Below are 8,983 nucleotides of genomic sequence, written 5' to 3' on the forward strand. Positions count from 1 at the left end.
AGGAGGATTTCTGTTATCATTCGGGGCAGACAAAGTTCATCTGTCAGCAGGATATGTCACATGCTTATCTTAGCTTGCTTATTGCTATGTCTAGAATAGCTTAATATTGTAGCATAAGTGTAGTTTGCATCAATTGGAATATGATAAAAAAGATTGATTTGAGCAAAGACACACCTGACAACACCCAGGTGTCCAAAAGGAAGTCCAGCAATAACTTTTGTAAATACTAAAAACAGGTCTGTTGTTGGTATTGCCTAATATCTTTTAGGGCTGTGGAACAATAGTTGCTCTGATTCTTGAGCTATTTTATGAGGAAATAAAAAAAGAAAAGAAAAAGGAAATAGTTATCTATATACACTACCGGTCAAAGGTTTGAACACCTTCTCATTCAATGCTTTTTTTTTTATTTTTTTTTTACATTTTTTCATACGCTGTTGATTAATACTGAATACATCAAAACTATGTAAGAAAACATATGGAATTATGTTGTAAGCATAGAAGTGTTAATCTACAGTATTCATCTACAATGTAAGAAATAATACAAATAAATGAAAAGTATTGAATGAGAAGGTGCCCAAACGTTTGATTGGTAGTGTACATAATCTGATTTATGAATTTCAAAAACAAACAATACTATATATATATATATATAAATATATATATATATATATATTTATTTTTTTTTTTTCAATTAAAAAGAACATGACAAACTTGGTATTGTTATGAAATATGAATTCATTAATAAGTTACTTCAATAATGATTAATTATTGCAGACTAGCATGACGTAGTTACCAGGAAACATTCCTTTTTATGTTGCATGGGCTTTCAGAAATGATTTTCTGATAAGCAAAAAGAGGTGTGGAGAACCCAAACCTATTCCTCAAGATCAAAAGAAATATTTGTGCAATACTTCATCACAACTCGTGCATTTGTGGTGCTATTCAGACTGCTTATTAACAGTGCTGGGATGATGTTTAACAGTCTATCAGTCTATTTATGGTCCGACCATTGAGTTTATTTAACCATATTGTCAATAGGCCAACCAGTGTAGTCATCCCAAGGTCAAAGCTATGCATTCTTTCTCCATTACGCTCAGCTGGTTGTCACAGCAAATAAATTCAGGGTTAAAATAAACGTCCTTTACTGAAACAAAACAACTAATGTACATAACAGACATGATAATAACAATAATAAGACTGTTGTTCTAAGAACTATTTTAGTAGTTAAATTTACACAATGAACTATTTTCTGTTGATTTTATACAGAGTTTGTAATAAAGCTATAGAATCTTACACTGAAAAATAATTTCAAATAAAATCCAATTTCACCCTTAGAAAGATCTTTATTTCATTTACAATGACTTTATGAGGCACTTAGTGTATGAACAACCCAGCAGTTGCGTGCCAGGTGTATATTAAATGCCACAGCTGTCCCTGACACTAAATAATGCTTAGTAATGTACCAGGTAAGATCTCTTTTCTTACTAACATGACCCCCACTCAAACTCCACCCCTTAGTCCTCGTCCACTTCAGCATCACTGTAATGTGGACCTTTGTAAACAGTCATGTACAGGGTGTGACTGTGCTTTTAGTGAACTCAAGAAATGACTGTAGCGTCATGCCGCAATTCATAAAATGTTTGCAGAGGGAGGGGAGTATGTCAGTCGCAACCTCAGTTTACAAGTTGATCATTGATGACATATAGGACATCTGATTCTCGTAGACAAGTTTTCATAAGGCTTGCAGCTGTAGACAAGAACTTAACTGTCAGTTCACTGACAATTACCAAATGATATCTTTAGAAGTTTACAGTAAGTGCTGTGTCTGTGTTCATGGAGTGAAAAACATTGCAGCACTTAAAATATTTCAGCTTTCCTTCTCTCGGATGATTATCTGATTGTAGAGGAAAATGAAGAAGTGGATTTATGGAGAATCCCATAATAGGGGGAGGCTTTCCACCATTCTTATACTCTTCACTTTTGTAATCGTCCTGCTGACTGCACCGTCTGTGTTTTTTACACAAACAAGAGGTAAGTCTGTGATTTTTTCAATTCGATATTACATTGCCAGCTGTGCTCACTGAGACTTACTATGTATTTAACCCTGACAGTGTTTTATTGTCATGAAATATCAAGGTTACTTTATTAATACCCATGGGTAGATTTGTTTTGCCAAAAAAAAAAGATTGCATTTGGCATTCTGTTACAAAACATACATTGAACCTGACAGGCAGATACTTGCTCGAGTGAGAAGACAAAAGACAAAAAGATAAAGTGCTCAGTGTTCCACCATTCACTATGTGACTTTAGCATTACATACATTTTATTGGCCTAAGTCATGACAGTCCTTCAACAATAACTGCAATTTATACAAGTACAAAGTACAAAGAACGACTCTGCTTCTTCTTGTCAGTTTGTTTTCTGTTGCTCTAAAAATAGTTATTTTGTACTCAATATGTGTTATTTTTTAGAAAGGAAGTAAAGAAAAAATGAGTAATTTTGAGGAAGCTTTTTTCATAATCCTGTGTAAAATCTAATCCACCTTGTATATCAATTACAAGTTTTCAGTTGCATGTCAATACCAAAGTTGCTGTCAGTTAATTTGTTAAAACTCAAATTAAGCATAGCACTGTATTTTTTCACAGGTTACAGCAGGCTACTGTAGGCTGATTGACATATTCAGTTAACTCTCATGTTGTCTGAAGAGCCTGTGCAGTTCCCTTGTGCTCAAGGTCAAAAATGACCTGCCTCCACTACACTGAGCCTTTAAAATAGAGCAGCTTAATTGAATTTTCAACCAAAAATCTATTTTACATGAAGAAACAACCTGTCATGCATCACACATTTTGTGAATGTCTGGGTTTTTTCCTCTCCAGAGGGCAGAAAGACCGTATTAAATCAGTGGACACCACTAGTTTTTTTTTTACATCATGCATGTTATAACTGTTTTCTTTACTAAAGTAAAGGTTTATCATCACTTTTATTGCTGCTAAAGGTACTGCATAGGTGTGAACATTATTTGTTTAGCAAGAGATAGTACTTGTACATCCTAAGAAAGTACCAGAAAATTACAGAAAGTAGCTTGAAATGCATTTTTGAAGGGAAGCAACAGTGTACTGTGTACAAAAGAATAGAATGGAAAACTACAAAACCAGAAAATACTCGTCTTCTCACATCTTTTGAATCACTGCTCCCACACAGAAGGTGCACAACCTACAACAATAATAGGAATACAATAAAATAATAGATGCAAAACAAAAATATGAAGAAGATATTAAACTCTAATCAGCATATGTTGGACCGTATGCTAGTGTGTGTACATGGACTTTACAAACGAATTTGTCACGTGCGGCACACAGTATCTGTTTTACAGGCCTTCCTGTTACACCTTCATATATATATATATATATATATATATATATATATATATATATATATATATATATATACATGAAAAAATGTGATCTATGACCTCCTGGGGACTGAAATCTGAAAACTGTACTCAGGGGTTGAGCAAAGAAGGAACTGGTGGTGCTGTCATCTACAGCACCTTTATAGCCTCTGAACACGTTCCCCATTAGAAAACCATGCTTTCAGGAAATGTTTTATTTGCTTGAAATTGTTAAAACTTGAGATTTGTTGTGGAGGTGTGCAAGCATACTTTGCCTGTGAACTTGAGTTGTGTGGGGTCGTGGATGGGCATTAATGCACCTGCACATAGTTTATCTGAGATCAAGCAGTAGCACACATAATCAAATTTTTTCATTCAGCTTTGATGAAAATATAAACAAAAACAATGTTTCACTTTCTCTAATATTGGGGTCACTCTAGGAAAACTCATCGAATTTCAATTCGAAAAACTGCAATTTAGGGGGTTTTCTATGCTATTAAACATAATGTCAGATCACTTTTAACCCGAAGAAAACACGGGGGTTAATATTTGAACATTACACAGACATTAGAATTGTCTTGGAGATTAGTGCAATATACCTTATTTAATGCTGGAAGAAAGGATTTGCATTTTGCGGGACCATGAAAAAGTATGGTAACTCTTTAGAATTACCTGATTTTCTGCATTAGTTGGTCCTAAAATGCAATCCAGCCATTGCCACTTTCATGTACAAGTAAAGAAAACACAGTTATAATCTTTTGTGTCTTCATGCCATGAAGTATTCAAAGTGATGGTGGAAAAAAGTTAGGGAATGCCTGAATTTAACAGCTGGTTGAACTGCTATTGCAGCAAAAGCCTCAAACAATCAGTTGTGGTAGACCTTCACAGCGTTCAGAAAGAATTTTATACCATTCTTCCTCATGTGAGTCTGTTAAATATTAAACGTTCTGTTAAAACTTAACTTCAATGTTGGTTTCATTTTCCTGCTAAATCATACAGTGTAAACTCAGCTTCAACTGAACTCTAAGACACATTTTTAAACTTTGAAATTCATTTTCCGCTTAATGGGCAAACATAGGTTCAGAAGCAGCAATGATGATGCCTCTACCTACAGTTGAAGACAAAATTATTAGCCTCCCTATGAAATTGAAAACATTCACTTGTTAAAAAGATGAAGGAATTTCTTAGCCTAGCTTAGCTAGACTGTATTCCCGTTATAAGGGATATACGGGAATACGGTCTAGCCCTCCTCCATTGACAATTTTTGACATGTTTTCAAGCTCCGAGCAGATCAGACCGAACCAATCAGAGCACCAGAGGCGGGAGTTAACGATGCGTCATCTTCAGGGCCGAGATTACCCATCTAACACTTGTGCACCTCCCGCATACAAACAAAATGGCGACCGCAACAGAGCGAGGTTTCTCTCGTGCACTTTCCTCTGTTTTGCACGGGCTGAATTTGTCCTTAAAACCTCAACAAGAAGCAGCTCTTAAAGCTTTTCTTTTTAAAAAGGATGTATTTTTAATTCCGGCAGGCTGTATGATAGAATGCGTAATGCTGCCCTCCACTGTTGAAAGGGAGAGCTTAGATTTTCCTCAGGACCCCTGTACGGCGAAGGAAGCTGTTAAAACTACAAAACATCATGGCGGAAAGGCAATTGTTAGGTCGCTTAGTGATTGCGTCACACATGTGTTACGCTGATTGGCTCTCTCCAATTCAAGCTGTGATCGGTAGTCCCGCCTCTGGACTAGATTTGGTTCAATGGAGCAGTTCCAGACTGACTTTATGTGTATTTGTAATACACAATATAAAGGCTGTCTGGTACCCAGGCAAGGAATTTCTTGCACAGCTTTTCTGAACATCCTAGTTTTATTTTGGATGCTTATATTATTTTACTTTGCACACAGGAACAAAATATTTTCTCAAAAACAAAAACTACCAGGGTCAAAATGATTCGACACGAGGAAATGCTTTGATAACTTTGTACACCTTTCTCCTGCTTTGTAAGCATCAACAGTTCTTTGTTTAAAGTCAAAACTGATTTCTTTTGTTTTTGGCATGATGCTTTCTCAAGTGACAGCTCAAATCCTGAATGAAGTTTTTATGCCGTATGTAAAGTGTGGGACATCCCCAGTTTTAACTTTACTGATTGATTGATTGATTGATTGATTGATTGATTGATTGATTGATTGATTGATTGACTGATTGATTACAAGCTATGAGCAGTACAAAGTTAAAGGAAATGATTGCACAACAGTGGTTTGTGGTTTGGCTAAAAAAAAAAAAGTTAATTCTTAAGGGGACTAATAATTTTAACCCTGGTAGTTTTTGGTTTTTGTGAAATAATTTTGTTTCTGTGTGCAAAGTTACATAATGTAAGCATCCAAAATAAAACAAGGATGCTTGGAAAAACTGTATTAAAAAGTCTGTGATCTGTTTAACAGCATTTGGGAATTAAAAAAAAAAAACTGAAAATTTCCAAGGGGGCTAATAATTGTGTCTTCAACTGTACCGGAAATTTCACATGAGAGCTTAAGTTTTCATGTTGTTAAGCAATGCACTTTTCATACTTTTGCTGTGAGCTCATTGTTTCATTGTCTTGCTCATAAGACTTCAGAGATCTCTTTTTTTGTAAAACAGGGTTCATACTAAAAGAGTATATATATATATATATATATAGTGGGTACGGAAAGTATTCAGACCCTTTGAAATTTTTCACTCGCTGTGTCATTGCAGCCATTTGCCAAAATCAAAAAAGTTCATTTTATTTCTCATTAATGTACACTCAGCACCCCATCTTGACAGAAAAAACTGAAATGTAGAAATTTTTTGCAAATTTATTAAAAAAGAAAAACTGAAATATCACATGGTCATAAGTATTCAGACCCTGTGCTCAGTATTGAGTAGAAGCACCCTTTTCAGCTAGTACAGCCATGAGTCTTCTTGGAAATGATGCAACAAGTTTTTCACACCTGGATTTGGGGATCCTCTGCTATTCTTCCTTGCAGATCCGTGAACGTTGGTGGACAGACATTTTGAGGTCTCTCCAGAGATGCTCAATTGGGTTTAGGTCAGGGCTCTGGTCACAAGAACGGTCACAGAGTTGTTCTGAAGCCACTCCTTTGTTATTTTAGCTGTGTGCTTAGGGTCATTGTCCTGTTGAAAGATGAACCTTCGGCCCAGTCTGAGGTCCTGAGCACTCTGGAAGAGGTTTTCCTCCAGGATATCTCTGTACTTGGCCGCATTCATCCTTCCTTCAATTGCAACCAGTCGTCCTGTCCCTGCAGCTGAAAAACACCCACAACATGATGCTCCCACTACCATGTTTCACTTTAGGGACTGTATTGGGCAGGTGATGAGCAGTGCCTGGTTTTCTCCACACATGCCGCTTAGAATTTACACCAAGGAGTTCAATCTTGGTCTCATCAGACCAGAGAATCTTATTTCTCATAGTCTGGGAGTCCTTCATGTGTTTTTTGGTAAACTCTATGTGGGCTTTCATGTGTTTTACACTGAGGAGAGACTTCCGTCGGGCCACTCTGCCATAAAGCCCCGACTGGTGGAGGGCTGCAGTGATAGTTAACTTTGTGGAACTTTCTCCTATCTCCCGACTGCATCTCTGGAGCTCAGCCACAGTGATCTTTGGGTTCTTCTTTACCTCTCTCACCAAGGCTCTTCTCCCACCATTGCTCAGTTTGGCTGGACGGCCAGGTCTAGGAAGAGTTGTGGTCGTTCCAAACTTCTTCCATTTGAGGATTATGGAGGCCACTGTGCTCTGAGGAACCTTGAGTGCTGCAGAAATTCTTTTGTAACCTTGGCCAGATCTGTGCCTTGCCACAATTCTGTCTCTGAGCTCATTGGGCAGTTCCTTCGACCTCATGATTCTCATTTGCTCTGACATGCACTGTGAGCTGTAAGGTCTTATATAGACAGGTGTGTACCTTTCCTAATCAAGTCCAATCAGTTTAATTAAACGCAGCTGGACTTCAATAAAGAACCAGAACCATCTCGAGGAGGATCAGAAGAAATGGACAGCATGTGAGTTAAATATGAATGTCGCTGGAAAGGGTCTGAATACTTCTGACCATGTGATATTTCAGTTTTTCTTTTTAAATAAATTTGCAACAATTTCTACATTTCATTTTTTTCTGTCAAGATGGGGTGCTGACTGTACATTAATGAGAAATAAAATGAACTTTTTTGATTTTGGAAAATGGCTGCAATGACAGAGTAAAAAATTTCAAGGGGTCTGAATACTTTCCGTACCCACTGTATGTATAGAAATATATATATATGTACTGTATACACACACATATATATATATATATATATATATATATAAACACACACACACACGCCCGACTAAAAAACACTGTTCTTTTATAGATCAGTTTTTTTTCTGCAACTCCAGTTTCTTTACGAACTCTTACTTTTTGTTACTCTCATTAGTCTTGAGGTTCACTTTATCCTGCTGTGAATGATTTAATGAATTAAAATTTAAGATTAATAATTTCAAAATTAAAAGATGAACAAAAAAAATTTGTTGATGAATATCAGTTAACATAATTTTTTTCATAATTGCAACAGTGAAGAAATTTGACCATATTTGAAGAAACATTTATGCCTAAATACTAAAAATACAAATTATCCCAAAAGAGTTCACTTGCTTTCCTTGCCAGTGTTAACTACAATTGATCCGAGCTGGCAAAGATCAAAAAGATGAAAGACAAACAAAGCTAACACTGGTAAAAAAAAAAAAAAAGTTTGAAAATATTAAACGTTGGGGACAGAACTGAGTGAGACAATGACGGCTATTCTAGGGAAATGTTAGCAAAACGGTAAAGAGAAACACAGAAAAGACAGAAGACAATGTTAAATTATTATGACTTAAAATTTTCAAGATTGGTTTAGTGGCTCCGTTGGCAAACAATTTTCATGTACAATTTTTTTCTCTCAACAGGAAAACAAAATGAGAAACAAAATCAAAGCGATGAAGTATGGCAGAAATCCCAGATAGTCAACAACCATAAAAAGGACAATCTATCAACATAAATATGACCAAACATGACCTGTCACAGATTCTTAAAATTGGACACATGTTGAATGGCACAATCCAACAATCTCTTGGGACGTCTTTAAAATCAGACAATACCATTATGAAAACTGGTTTCTTGACAATCATTCAAACACCACAACTTTGACATCCAAATACGGGATTTCAACTCGAACTGCGACATCAGAGACAAGAAAAGAGGCAAGAGAACATATACAAATGAATCTGAAGCTACACGACAAATTGGAGGCGCAACTCGACTTCATTGGTGAGTCAGGACCAACTGCTGCAAGAATGCTGATACATCAACTTCACACAGTACTGAAACAGAAGCAACAAGTGCTATGACATCTCTGAGTCCGTCAACTCAGCAGGAAACATCTACATCAATGATGTCCTCACCCACACCAACAGACCTGACATCTGCTGCAACAGTGACACCCACAGAAGCAACACCATCAACAGAGTCAGTCTCATCACCCACCACTAATGAAGTAACATCACCAACCATGACAGAATATTCTTCAACAACCAATTT

The sequence above is a fragment of the Acanthochromis polyacanthus genome, chromosome 5, assembly GCF_021347895.1.
Source record: "Acanthochromis polyacanthus isolate Apoly-LR-REF ecotype Palm Island chromosome 5, KAUST_Apoly_ChrSc, whole genome shotgun sequence".
NCBI lineage: Eukaryota > Metazoa > Chordata > Actinopteri > Pomacentridae > Acanthochromis > Acanthochromis polyacanthus.